Genomic DNA, 12,585 nt, shown 5'->3' with positions numbered 1-12,585 from the left:
AATTATACTTATTATAGTATAGTATTTAATCCAAATGAGGACATATCTTATTGCTTTTACATAAACCATTGTCTTTTTGGCATAACAATAAAAGATTATGTTTTATTTTCTTTCTAATTTAGGACATCTGCAAACTAAATTTACAGAAACATTTTATTAACTTGGCTAAATGCATTCATATTATTTATCATATATATTTATCACTATATATCTAAGCTAATACATCATATCTTTGGGAGAAAACCTATACCATGTCAATGCGTTGTTTTTATTATATATCATTATTCGTTTAATAATAGTTTATTATTAGATGCAATCAGATTTTATTAGTAGTCTCTACAAATATTTGACTGTACCTGCAAAATGTTCATATTTCCTCAATATACTTTTAAATGGGCTACATATTTTTTAAGATTTTCAAATATATTTGCCTGATATATTGTAACTGAAATGAATTACATCAGACAAAAACGCAGAAAATGTATTTACTGCTTTATAATGTGAACTTTTTTTAAGTTCTGTGTAGCATGTTTAGCTTGAACTACCATCTCGATGTACTGAGATTGCTTTGCCTATACATGCCATATGAAACGAGGTGTGACATAACACAAAAGCACATAGAATAAGCTCTCAATATAGTCTGGCTGAAAATAGACTGCATTCTGTCAATATCCAGCTTTCAGAAGGCTTTAGCAGATGAAACCATTATAAGATTATAAATCAGAGTTTTTCCAGCATATAAAGAAAAATGAATCGAGTTTTGCAGTAGGTCTAGGTGAATGCAGACATATTCATTATACGAAACTTGCCCTGCATGTAGTTAATGACTCTCCATAATTAACACGAAGTGAATTGAACACGTAGCATATCTGCACTCTCTCATAATATTCATAAGAGATTAACTGTAACCCGCTCACATGCCCGCGGGTCACGTAACTTCATCAAAATCATGTGACTGACTCCAGGCTGTTATGAATAGATTGCACAGTGTGTTGCAGGAGGTTGGCAGGACTCGAGCACTCGCCCACATGTTTGCCAGAGACAAGAATTGTTTCTGCTCCGTAAGATCCCTGTTTTCTGTTTAGTTTTCAGGGAGACTAGTAGCTGTCGTGTGTTGGAGTCCCCCTTTATGTCTTCCCTCCCCTTTCCAACCCTCCCTCCTTTCCGTCTCCTCTTCTGTGCTCTATATGTGGCTCTTGTGGAATCTGCTCCAAATGTTTTCCATATTAGTTCAGAGTCCTTTCTGATTCCGAATAGCAGGGATCGCGTAGGGAGAGAAGCCTCCAGTGAGGAGGGAGGGGAAGGGCAGGGCAAGGGAACAGTCCGGCTAAAGAGAGCAAAAGAAACGCCAGGGAGAGAAAGAAAAGGAAGGACAAACAGATAGAAGGCGAGTGCAAGAACGTCCAGTCGGCCTCAAAAGAAGATTGAGAATCTCAGCACGAGACGGGAGGAATTATGGGGTCGGGGACAAGTCCGATGGGGTCGGCTGGAGGAGGCAACGCAAACGCTGGCAAGGAGAAGAAGGGACAAGCAGAAACTGGAGGCCCAGTGCTGGAGGAAGCCCAAAAATGTTGTGGCTGCCGCTTTCCTTTGCTGGTCGCTCTGTTACAGCTTCTGCTGGGCGTCGCAGTAGCTGCTGTGGCCTTCCTCATGGTTGCCATTAGCTCCTCTCTGCTGGCCAGGGAGACGCCCCATTGGGCCGGCATCATTGTAAGCTTCCTTTCGCTTCTCCTCAACTCCCAGCATGCCTTGTTTACTCTTTTGGGGCCACGCATGAGGCCGTCTCGTATCGGATCCATTGGCCACACCGCCATACTGTGCATAAGCATACATAAACAATGTTACGGAGAGCATGCATGCACGGGCAAAAATAACATATTAGTTAGAATAATGAATACATTTATAACTTGAGTTCACGAGAATCGTCACTGGGGGTGTCATGTTGCAAATCTGGAAAAGAATACAGGTTCAAATGCGAATCACAGTAGATTTAGCCTGATAGTATTCGTGCACAGTTTTTAGTCGCAGAACCATGTAGCAAAAAAAAACAACAACTTTTAAACAATCCTTAGAAAAATAGTACTAAAAAAAAAGCTACAGCTCTGTGTTTGTTTGAGAATCACAGGAGAGTTAGATCAAACTGGATCTTTATAAATAGAAAATGAATCTTCAAAAGATTCAGAGCCATCCCTCTGTGCAGACATGCATGTTCGGTCAAGTAGGCCATATGGCAACAAAGCAGGGCTGAAACATGCATGATGATAACATTGCGCAGATCAGTTTTTTCCCATGCATTTATAGAGAGTACATTATTTAACCCTGCCAGTCACAAAATGCAAACCAAATATTGGATTCAATCTTTTTGTTTTTAAATACATTTTCGTATTTTGCAACTGATTGGCCATAGGCCTCAATAATCTGAACTTAAAAGTGCCCCATTATGGGTTATGAAAGGTTCATATTTTGGTACTGGGAGTCCCCAACAACAGGTTTTCATGCATGCAAAGTCAAAACACGTTCATCTTCTTATAATTTGCATTTATTTTTACCTTATTTGTTCAATGACTCCCAAATTATACATTTTTCCAAACCCTTCCTGTGATTGGACGACCAATGTAAACGACCAACAAGTGGCGATATGCGAATGTTTCATTTTGACGTCAACATGAAATGGCTTTTCAATGATTCAGAGTCGACTTTCTTTTGAGACACAAAAAACTTTATACATGGTGCACTTTCAGATATAAAACTTGGCAGGATGTTTTCATTCACTTAGAGCTGTATTACACACTGCATTGACGGGAATTTTCACATTTCCAGATCAATGAGGCATGTGCTCAATCACTTGTCCGATATTGATAATACAGCATTTTACCTATATAATAACTTGTTCAAAACCTTTGAACAAGACTGTTTCAAGCAAACATCCAGGGTTTGCTCAACAAACCTTTGCAGCAACACTTTACAGTAAGGTCCCATTTGTTAATATTAGTTGATACATTACTTAATATGAGTAATGAGCAATGCATATGGTACAGTATTTAATATTCTTTGCTAATGTTACTTCATGTTAGCTCAGGTCCATACTCCATCACCACTATATTAACAGAATATAAAGCAATCTTTTGATTTTAATAATGCACTAATAAATATTAAAATGAACTCTAATGCTTCAGAAGAAATTTCGATTGCTCATGGTAGTTAAATTATGTTAACAATACAACTTTTTTTAGGTGTTGCAAAATAGGCTTTCTTTTTTTACATTTGAATTTCTTTACATTGTTAATTCAGATTTGCTTCCTCCGTTCAACAAAATATGAAACATAGTCTCTCTTCAATTCTAAATGCCACACAAACCCAATACAGTTTGGGTTATATGTTTAAACATTAGCTATTGTGGCAATAAAGCATAATGTTTTATGAGATTGCTATGTCAGATACACACATTTAAATTCACGGGACGCACATACTAGAGCGATAAGGCGGATCAGAGAACATCTCCGTGTGCTCTGGCATCTCAAGTTCAGTCCTCACGAGACCAGTGCTGCTGTTCCTGGAGAAAACGCTGAGGTCACCAAGACTTCTCTGCCTCAGATCCTGGGAAAAAACAATCAAATTAGATACCACACGTTAGTCACAAGACTCCAATCACGCTGAGAAAAAGAGCGGGGAAAACACAGAGAGAGAGAGAGAGAGAGAGAGAGGCAGAGAAGAAAAGAGTGAGATAAAAAGCGTGAAAGATAAAGATATCTCGGAGCGTTGGGGGTCAAGCTATTCAATTTGCAACGGCAGTCAATATATTATCAGATGACAACTCAATGCTGAGTTGCACAATGCTGATTACAATAAGGGTTATGGTTGGCTCATAACAAGCCTGGCAGACGCAGAGAACTTAGGAGGTCTGCTGCACTGCAAATGAGATTAGAGCAACCCAGTACACTGGTATGTGTTCATGACAACAATGGTAACATTTTGCAACAACAGACTCTGAGATGCACATGATCGTGGTGATCACCCTCCAAACGGCCCATTACAACTTGATTAGCATGTATGATTAGTTTATTGTAGGCCACATTTAGGCTCTAAAAGACAACAGGTCCATAGATTGGTGCAGGGATGCTGCATTTTTAAAGGCCAAAACTTAGCATTTTAGCACTTTTAGTTCCATCGTCCTAAAGTTAAAGGTTTTTTTGAAATATGTTTTTTTTGGTTAAATGCCTAAAATAAGGTCTGACCCAGTTGAAAAGCTGGTTTGAACTGGTACACGGTTGGTTATAAGCTGGTAATGAACTAAACAGATCATGTGCTGGTCTTAATCAACTAGCTTCTGCTTAGGACCAGCTTAAAACCAACTTAGTACCAGCTCAAACCAGCTGCTGTCCTAACAGGGACGGTTATAAAAGCGAAAGAGATTTTTATGTTTAATTCTACACTTGAACAAGGTACCATTCCAGCATTACTCTCCTTATTTCTGAGAGAGTACAACATAAAATACTTTATAGTAAAGAAGAGAACAGAAGTTTAGAGATGGTGACATAAAGTCATGCGATTGTGGTGTAGTTTCGTTTACAGCCATCATTTGCTTTTTTACTTCTCACAGTTGTATTTAGGCTTCACAAGTTGCGTTATTTTACGAAGGTTATCATGATGAACCTTTGTTTATCGCACAGCTATATTTCTGCAATAATGCAAAAGCCAATGCACAAATCCTATTGGGTTTTTGTTGAGGGAACTGGGTGATAATTTCTGTGTTGGCCTACAAAAAATGTCATCAATGCAGCACTCTGTAAAAATACTCTGCGTTGTGTTTTGCAGATGATTGTGGTGTCTCTGCTGGGATTCATCCTCTTCTGCATCACCAGAGTGCCTGATGAGAGAGCGTCGGCTCAATTTATTGTAAAGGTAAATTATATTTATATTTTTTTGAACTGAGATATACAATTGCGCCTCATATGTATACGCATGCATTTAAAACATGCAGAGGTGCAACGTAGCTCTGAAAGCATGGAACTAAAATAGGCCTAGAATTATAGAATTCTTTTGCATTTTAAAGGAACGATTCATACACAAATCAAAATCGATCATTTACTCGGTCCATGCCATTTTTTCCATTCATCAAAAGTGTAAAGAGGTTTCAATATCTCAAAATAATCCCAAAAGCATCAAAATAGTATAATAAGCACATATTATTTATAAATTCGTATTTCAAATCTTCTGAATGAATTAGCGATTCTTTTGAGTCAGTAGTTTTCAAGGAATCAGTTGAAGTGGTTCACACAACTGCTCTAACTGATTTTTGGTGGTTCTCCAGTCAACAACTTTTCTACTCACTGAACCGAGATGAGGTCCAAACCCAGATTGTCACGAAAGGAACGGTCTGAGGCGTGCGGATCCATGTGCAGGCTTTTATTAAACGAAGGCATGGTCATAACAGGCAGGCGTCGAACAGGGCTAACAGATATATAGGAGGCGAGGCAATAACAAAATCCAGAGACAGGCGGAGGTCAGGTCAGGCGGCAAACGATCAGAGAAACAGTAAACAGACAGGGTCAAAACCAGGAAAACAAAGACTAAGGAAAACTCTGAGAACCAACAATAGAACAGGCGAAACAATGCAACCTGCAGGTGAGTGGCTTGCTACAGTTTTTATAGTCCTGGAACAGGAAGTAGCAGCAGAGGAAGTGATCGCAGATCACCCAGGGGTAAGAGCTCCCTCTGCTGGCTTGGTGACATAGCCCCCCTCCTAGGAGCGACTCCTGGCGCTCCATAAAACAAACAAAAAACACTATGAGCTTGGGAGGGGGTTCCGGGAGGGGGTCAGCAAACGGAGTCCAGGGAGGAAGAGACGGAGGGAGGAGCCAGGGAGAAGACAGGAGTCCGGAGCGGGAGGTGATCCAGAGCCCAGCTATGGTGGTCAACAGTGGAGCCGACGGAGGAGGAGCCATGGAAGAGGAACAGCCATCGACTCCATGGCGCCGACCGATGGCGGCGGAGCAGGTGGCGGAGGAGACTGAAGCGGAGGTGGAGAGCCGAAGAGCCAAGGTGACGTTGAGGCGCTGGAGGTCCTAGGCGACGCCACAGGCTTCGGCAACTGATGCGGAGACGGGGATTTGAAGGACGCTGCGGAGCCAGAGCGACAGAGGACTGAGGTGGAGCCGGGGAAGGGAGGAGCCTGACAGAGCCGGAGGGATGGAGGGATGAGGCGGCTGGAGGAGTGGAATCCTGAGGCGACGGATGGTCGACGACCACCAAGGCGTAGCCGGAGAGACGATGGAGCCTGGTGGAGCTGGTGGATTGACGGAGCATGGTGGAGCGGAGGGAGCTAGGAGCCTGGCGGAAGCCGACGGGTCTACATAGCCGAGGTGGAGTCCGGGGCTCGGAGGCGGGACGATGAAGTGAGGGATCCTTCACCCACGGGCGCGATGGAGACTGGCAGACCCGTGGCGAGCTCCAGGTGGAGGACAGAGGATGAGTGCAGGGGCTGCTGGGATCCATCGCCGACGTGTGGCAAGGGTGGGAGGGTGGATAACTTTGAGGCGGCGCACGAGGCGCGGGCAGTGGACGGGGCGCACGCAGGCGCGGGCAGTGGGCGGGCGCCGCGAGGCGCGGGCAGTGGACGGGAGCGCCGAGGCGCGGGCAGTGGACGGGCGACGCAGGCGCGGCAGTGGACGGCGCACGAGGCGCGGGCAGTGGACGGCGCGCGAGGCGCGGGCAGTGGACGGGCGCGCAGGCGCGGCAGTGGACGGGCGCCGCAGGCGCCGGCAGTGGACGGGCGCACGAGGCGCGGGCAGTGGACGGGGCGCCGCAGGCGCGGGCAGTGGACGGGCGCACGAGGCGCGGGCAGTGGACGGGCGCACGAGGCGCGGGCAGTGGACGGGCGCGCGCAGGCGCGGGCAGTGGACGGGGCGCGCAGGCGCCGGGCACTGGAGGCTCTGCACGAGGCGCGGGCACTGGAGGCTCTGCACGAGGCGCGGGCACTGGAGGCTCTGCACGAGGCGCGGGCACTGGAGGCTCTGCACGCAGGCGCGGGCACTGGAGGCTCTGCACGCAGGCGCCGGCACTGGAGGCTCTGCACGAGGCGCGGGCACTGGAGGCTCTGCACGAGGCGCGGGCACTGGAGGCTCTGCACGAGGCGCGGGCACTGGGCAGGCGGCAGCCATCTTGGGAAGCGGCGCTGGGCAGGCGGCAGCCATCTTGGGAAGCGGCTCTGGGCAGGCGGCAGCCATCTTGGGAAGCGGCTCTGGGCAGGCGGCAGCCATCTTGGGAAGCGGCTCTGGGCAGGCGCAGCCATCTTGGGAAGCGGCTCTGGGCAGGCGGCAGCCATCTTGGGAAGCGGCTCTGGGCAGGCGGCAGCCATCTTGGGAAGCGGCTCTGGGCAGGCGGCAGCCATCTTGGGAAGCGGCTCTGGGCAGGCGGCAGCCATCTTGGGAAGCGGCTCTGGGCAGGCGGCAGCCATCTTGGGAAGCGGCTCTGGGCAGGCGGCAGCCATCTTGGGAAGCGGCTCTGGGCAGGCGGCAGCCATCTTGGGAAGCGGCTCTGGGCAGGCGGCAGCCATCTTGGGAAGCGGCTCTGGGCAGGCGGCGACCATCTTGGGAAGCGGCTCTGGGCAGGCGGCGACCATCTTGGGAAGCGGCTCTGGGCAGGCGGCGACCATCTTGGGAAGCGGCTCTGGGCAGGCGGCGACCATCTTGGGAAGCGGCTCTGGGCAGGCGGCGACCATCTTGGGAAGCGGCTCTGGGCAGGCGGCGACCATCTTGGGAAGCGGCTCTGGGCAGGCGGCGACCATCTTGGGAAGCGGCTCTGGGCAGGCGGCGACCATCTTGGGAAGCGGCTCTGGGCAGGCGGCGACCATCTTGGGAAGCGGCTCTGGGCAGGCGGCGACCATCTTGGGAAGCGGCTCTGGGCAGGCGGCGACCATCTTGGGAAGCGGCTCTGGGCAGGCGGCGACCATCTTGGGAAGCGGCTCTGGGCAGGCGGCATCCATCTTGGGAAGCGGCTCTGGGCAGGCGGCATCCATCTTGGGAAGCGGCTCTGGGCAGGCGGCATCCATCTTGGGAAGCGGCTCTGGGCAGGCGGCGACCATCTTGGGAAGCGGCTCTGGGCAGGCGGCGACCATCTTGGGAAGCGGCTCTGGGCAGGCGGCGACCATCTTGGGAAGCGGCTCTGGGCAGGCGGCGACCATCTTGGGAAGCGGCTCTGGGCAGGCGGCGACCATCTTGGGAAGCGGCTCTGGGCAGGCGGCGACCATCTTGGGAAGCGGCTCTGGGCAGGCGGCGACCATCTTGGGAAGCGGCTCTGGGCAGGCGGCGGCCATCTTGGAAGCGGCTCTGGGCAGGCGGCGGCCATCTTGGGAAGCGGCTCTAGGCAGGCGCGTAGTAGCAGCAGAGGAAGTGATCGCAGATCACCCAGGGTAAGAGCTCCTCTGCTGGCTTGGTGACACAGATAGACATGCATCTGCAAGATGTTTCTTAAAGAGCGCTTCATCTGGAAAGCATCTGCTGAATAAAACATCTGATAAACGTCTTTAAACGGTCAGTTTTTCATACATTCTAAATCATAAACACCTTAAAGGCATTTTCTAAATGTCCATTTAACATCTGACAGGAAACGCCCTACAGACCTTTGCAGATGAGCAAGCACGTCAAATAGATGTCTCTGAGACGGACTGAGAGTGAAACATGAATTTATGTTCATTTATATTCCAAATAACATTTTCTGGACACGTGTTTGCTACATAAACTGAATTATGACTTGAATCAAAAAATGGCTAATTGCGATGGTTTTGGCGTGCTCGCTAAGTAAGCTCTGTACGAATGAGAATAAGTATCTGGATATGCTACATTTGTTATTTTATCATTGTCATGTCACTTTATGTTTAAAATCAGCATCATTGTTATTGTACGGTGAACGTTTTGGCTCCTTTCGTGTTTGACATGAAGAAAGTAATACTCTATGGCGTGAGCATGCTAATGACAAAATTTCCAGGTCTTCTGTTTCTGTAATTAGGCATATTTTGAATATTTAACGGCTAATCGACACTGGCAGTAACATTCCCGATTCATCAAGTCAGAACACTGAGCTGGTTTTAAATGAACAAGAATAGGCATTTTGGTCTATTTAAATCTGATTTCCAGCACTTTGCCTTAATCATCACAAATGACTGTAACCGCTCTCTCACTTCTGCCCAGCTCCTGTACTTCTTCCTGTGCACAATGGGGCTGGTCATTTCCACAGTGGTCATTGCCTTTCAGTGCTACCATTACGCCCTGACTAACAGCTACAGCTGCAAGGAAATGGGGGAGTACTGTTTGTGCACCTTGACCCGGAGGACGCCATCGCTGCACTTTCTCCTACAGCGGTGTGACAGACTGCAGTGCCATCGTAAGCACTCTACCCATGTATTACCTTCTGCAGATGGTGCTGAACCTGGCTCAGGCTGTCGTCTGTCTGGTGGGGCCTTCCTCATATGGAAGAACAGGTACCAGGTGTTTTTCGCTGGGCTACAAACAGGATCTCCTTCTGCTCAGAATTGGCAAAAGTCTAGGCCACTGAGAGATCTCTTTGGAGAAGTAAACGTGGAGCATGGGAGTGTTTGTGCCTTTAGGGAATAAACTGTTTGCTGCCCCTCTGAGAGTTTTATGCCATGTGACCTTTTTATCAAAGTCTGTGTTTGTATTGCCATATAATAATGTTTTGAATGTTTTATGCAATCTTCAGAGATGTATTTTTCTACATTGGCTGTTTGAAAATTTCAGCTTATGGAGGTTAACTGTTTATTTTGTACCACTGCCAGAGAGAGTATTTTCATCTATAAAAACAAGTAACTGACGCAAAATGAAACCTGAAATTTTAAGAAAATAAGCAATACAATCTGTTGTTTTTGTTGTTACTGTTGTGTTTATGGCAAGCCTAAAAATTCCTCTAATTGCTGTATTAAATTTACCTTAAAAACCCCAAAGCACCTTAAAATGCAATTATTCACATGTTGACTTTTTCTAACTTCAGGTGCATTCATTGTTTCTACACATATATATATATATATATATATATATATATATATATATATATATATATATATACTATATATATATATATATATATATATATATATACTGTATATATATATAAACATACACACACACACACACACACACACACACATATATATATATATATATATATATATATATATATATATATATATATATATATATATATATATATATATATATATATATATATACACATGCATCATTTTAAGATATTAACAAATAGTACAATAAAATAAAATATTGGTTTATAACTGTTACTATTGATCTAATTTTATTTATAACTTCTAGTCTATTAATAAGCCATATTAAATGCTCGTGAGAATACACATAGAAGCAAAACTCTTTAACGCTGCTTAGGTGAAACATGATTTCAAAAATAAAACATCATTTTATTGAATACAGTACTGAAGAATTGTCTATAGCACTTAAAAACAAAAGCACTGTGTACACAGCAGTCAGAAATAAGAGTGTGCAGTGACGAGGCTGGACGGGCTTGTGGACTGAAGTCACAGTTCATGCAGCCAGTGAACAGCAGTCAGTCAGTGACTGGGGGGATTCAAAGGGGTACTTTGACAAACAGCAGGTCACTGCCTCCATGTTCATGATATGCAAGGCCTTTAACTTTTATAATATTATTATTATTATTATTATTTTACTTACATCTTTTGCTTTTGGTGAATATTGAGCAAATGTCAAATTTGATCATCAAACCAAAAAGCTCTGTTTGTCACGATTAAGTCCTTGTCAATGAAGCTTGTACACCAAATTAAAACAACTGAGTGAATTGAACACTGCCAACAGGAAGAGAGCTGCCTGAGGTGTTAAAAAGAGTCTGTTGCTTTTAAGAGACCTTCAGTCTGGTGTTTGGAAGAAATGCAACATGATGCTTCGGCACAGAAAAAAAAAGCACCCATAAATGTAAGCTTTGTATGACTCATCTTTCCTTTGAGATGATTTCTAATAAAAGGCATTTACATAACCCTCTCTCCTTCATCATTCAATTGCATGTCCTTTAAAAATTATAACTGAATTTAATACTTGTATTTCTCTCATGTTGTCAAGAAAACATAAATATGTCATCTTTGGATCAGCCGTGATGTAAATGCAATCTAATAATGGGCTAATAATATAATATTAATAATTTTTGAATATATAAAATATTTGTATTGAGTTAAAATAAAAATAAATAAGGTGTGTTCATTTTTATTGTAAGTGAATAATACTGTACAGTACCATTAAAAGTTTTGATTTATCAAAACACAGTAATATTAATAGTTAAAAAAATAAGTAATATTGTTAAATATCAATCCAATTTAAAAACGCTTATATTTTAAAATGTAACTTATCCTCTAAATGCAAAGCTGTATGCTGAACATCTAAATATTTTGAATATTTGAAGTCTTTACACTTTAAAAGCGTTATTGCTGAATTAAAGTATTCATTAAAAAAAAAAAAAAATCAAATAACAGTAGTGTTTGTGAATCTATAATGTGAATGGTGACCCAAAACAGGAAAAAAATAAAAAAAAAATATGTAATATATATATATATATATATATATATATATATATATATATATATATATATATATATATATATATATATATATTTTTTTTTTTTTTTTTTTTTTAAAGAAAACTTAATTTTCTTTCATTGTATAGAAAAGAGCAGCGTGAGCATTTTGATAAACATCTTTTGCATTCCACATAATAATGTCAAAGGGTTTTAGAAAGACATCAGGATGCATAAACGGCATAACTGAAATGTTTGGCTGAACTATTCCCATAACAGAAGCATATTCTTGCAGATCTCCTCTGTCTCTGCAGCAGAACTTCAGCGAGTCACCCTGTACACTATTAAATTAAGCAGGAACGCTGAGTCAAATGAAAAATCCCCTTGATTTGCAGTGCTTTTAGGAAAGAGTGCAGCAGGGGCGATCTTTGCCGCTCCGCTACGAGCTCATGTGACAGATCTCATCTGCTCTCCGACCAACCAGCATGACAACAACACGCACAATCACATGCACACCCATCACATGCAGAAAGGAGGAAGGGAGGGTGGTATATTTAGTTTAATGAGTGTGTTTATGCAGCATGTTGTTCACGGTCTTGCGGTAATAACTGCACACCTGCATGACTTTCCTAACTGTGAGAAAGACTGTGTGTGTGAAGGAGGGATTGAATATCATCATTTTTTAAAAAGAGTTTATTTTTATTTATTCATTTTTTGCGATAGGGCAGTTCGATAACAGCATGCCAAGTGGGAGGTAGAAAGCGGGATGGGAATCATGGTATCGGGAAAAGATCGGTGAGCTTGGACCACCCTGCTTTAAAACACAATAGAAAATGTAATAGATTTAGGGGATATAATGGAAATGTATTGGTTTTAATGAGTCTACTGGTATGTTACGGATGTTATAACCAAAACTCACTACTACTTTTTATAAACATTTACACACACCCCAGCCCTAAACCCCCCTTACAAGAATCAAAAACAGCAATTATTGTTGTACAGTATGACAATTATGCTGTATT

The 12,585-nt window shown here is 43.9% G+C and overlaps 1 long non-coding RNA gene and 1 pseudogene across 1 annotated transcript; one reads left to right on the top strand and one right to left on the bottom strand.

Annotated features, from left to right (window-relative positions):
- The first annotated feature begins 1,181 nt into the window (after positions 1-1,181).
- On the top strand, positions 1,182-9,961 carry LOC122362649 (annotated as a pseudogene).
- Positions 1,732-3,557, bottom strand: LOC122362654. Its single transcript, XR_006253144.1, has 3 exons — positions 3,471-3,557; positions 1,899-1,950; positions 1,732-1,815 (listed from the first exon to the last, which is right to left on the bottom strand). It is a non-coding gene; the product is annotated as an uncharacterized LOC122362654 (long non-coding RNA).
- Positions 9,962-12,585: the final 2,624 nt, after the last annotated feature.

Source organism: Puntigrus tetrazona, chromosome 18, assembly GCF_018831695.1.
Source record: "Puntigrus tetrazona isolate hp1 chromosome 18, ASM1883169v1, whole genome shotgun sequence".
Classification (NCBI taxonomy): domain Eukaryota; kingdom Metazoa; phylum Chordata; class Actinopteri; order Cypriniformes; family Cyprinidae; genus Puntigrus; species Puntigrus tetrazona.
This window is presented reverse-complemented; position numbering and strand designations above follow the sequence as displayed.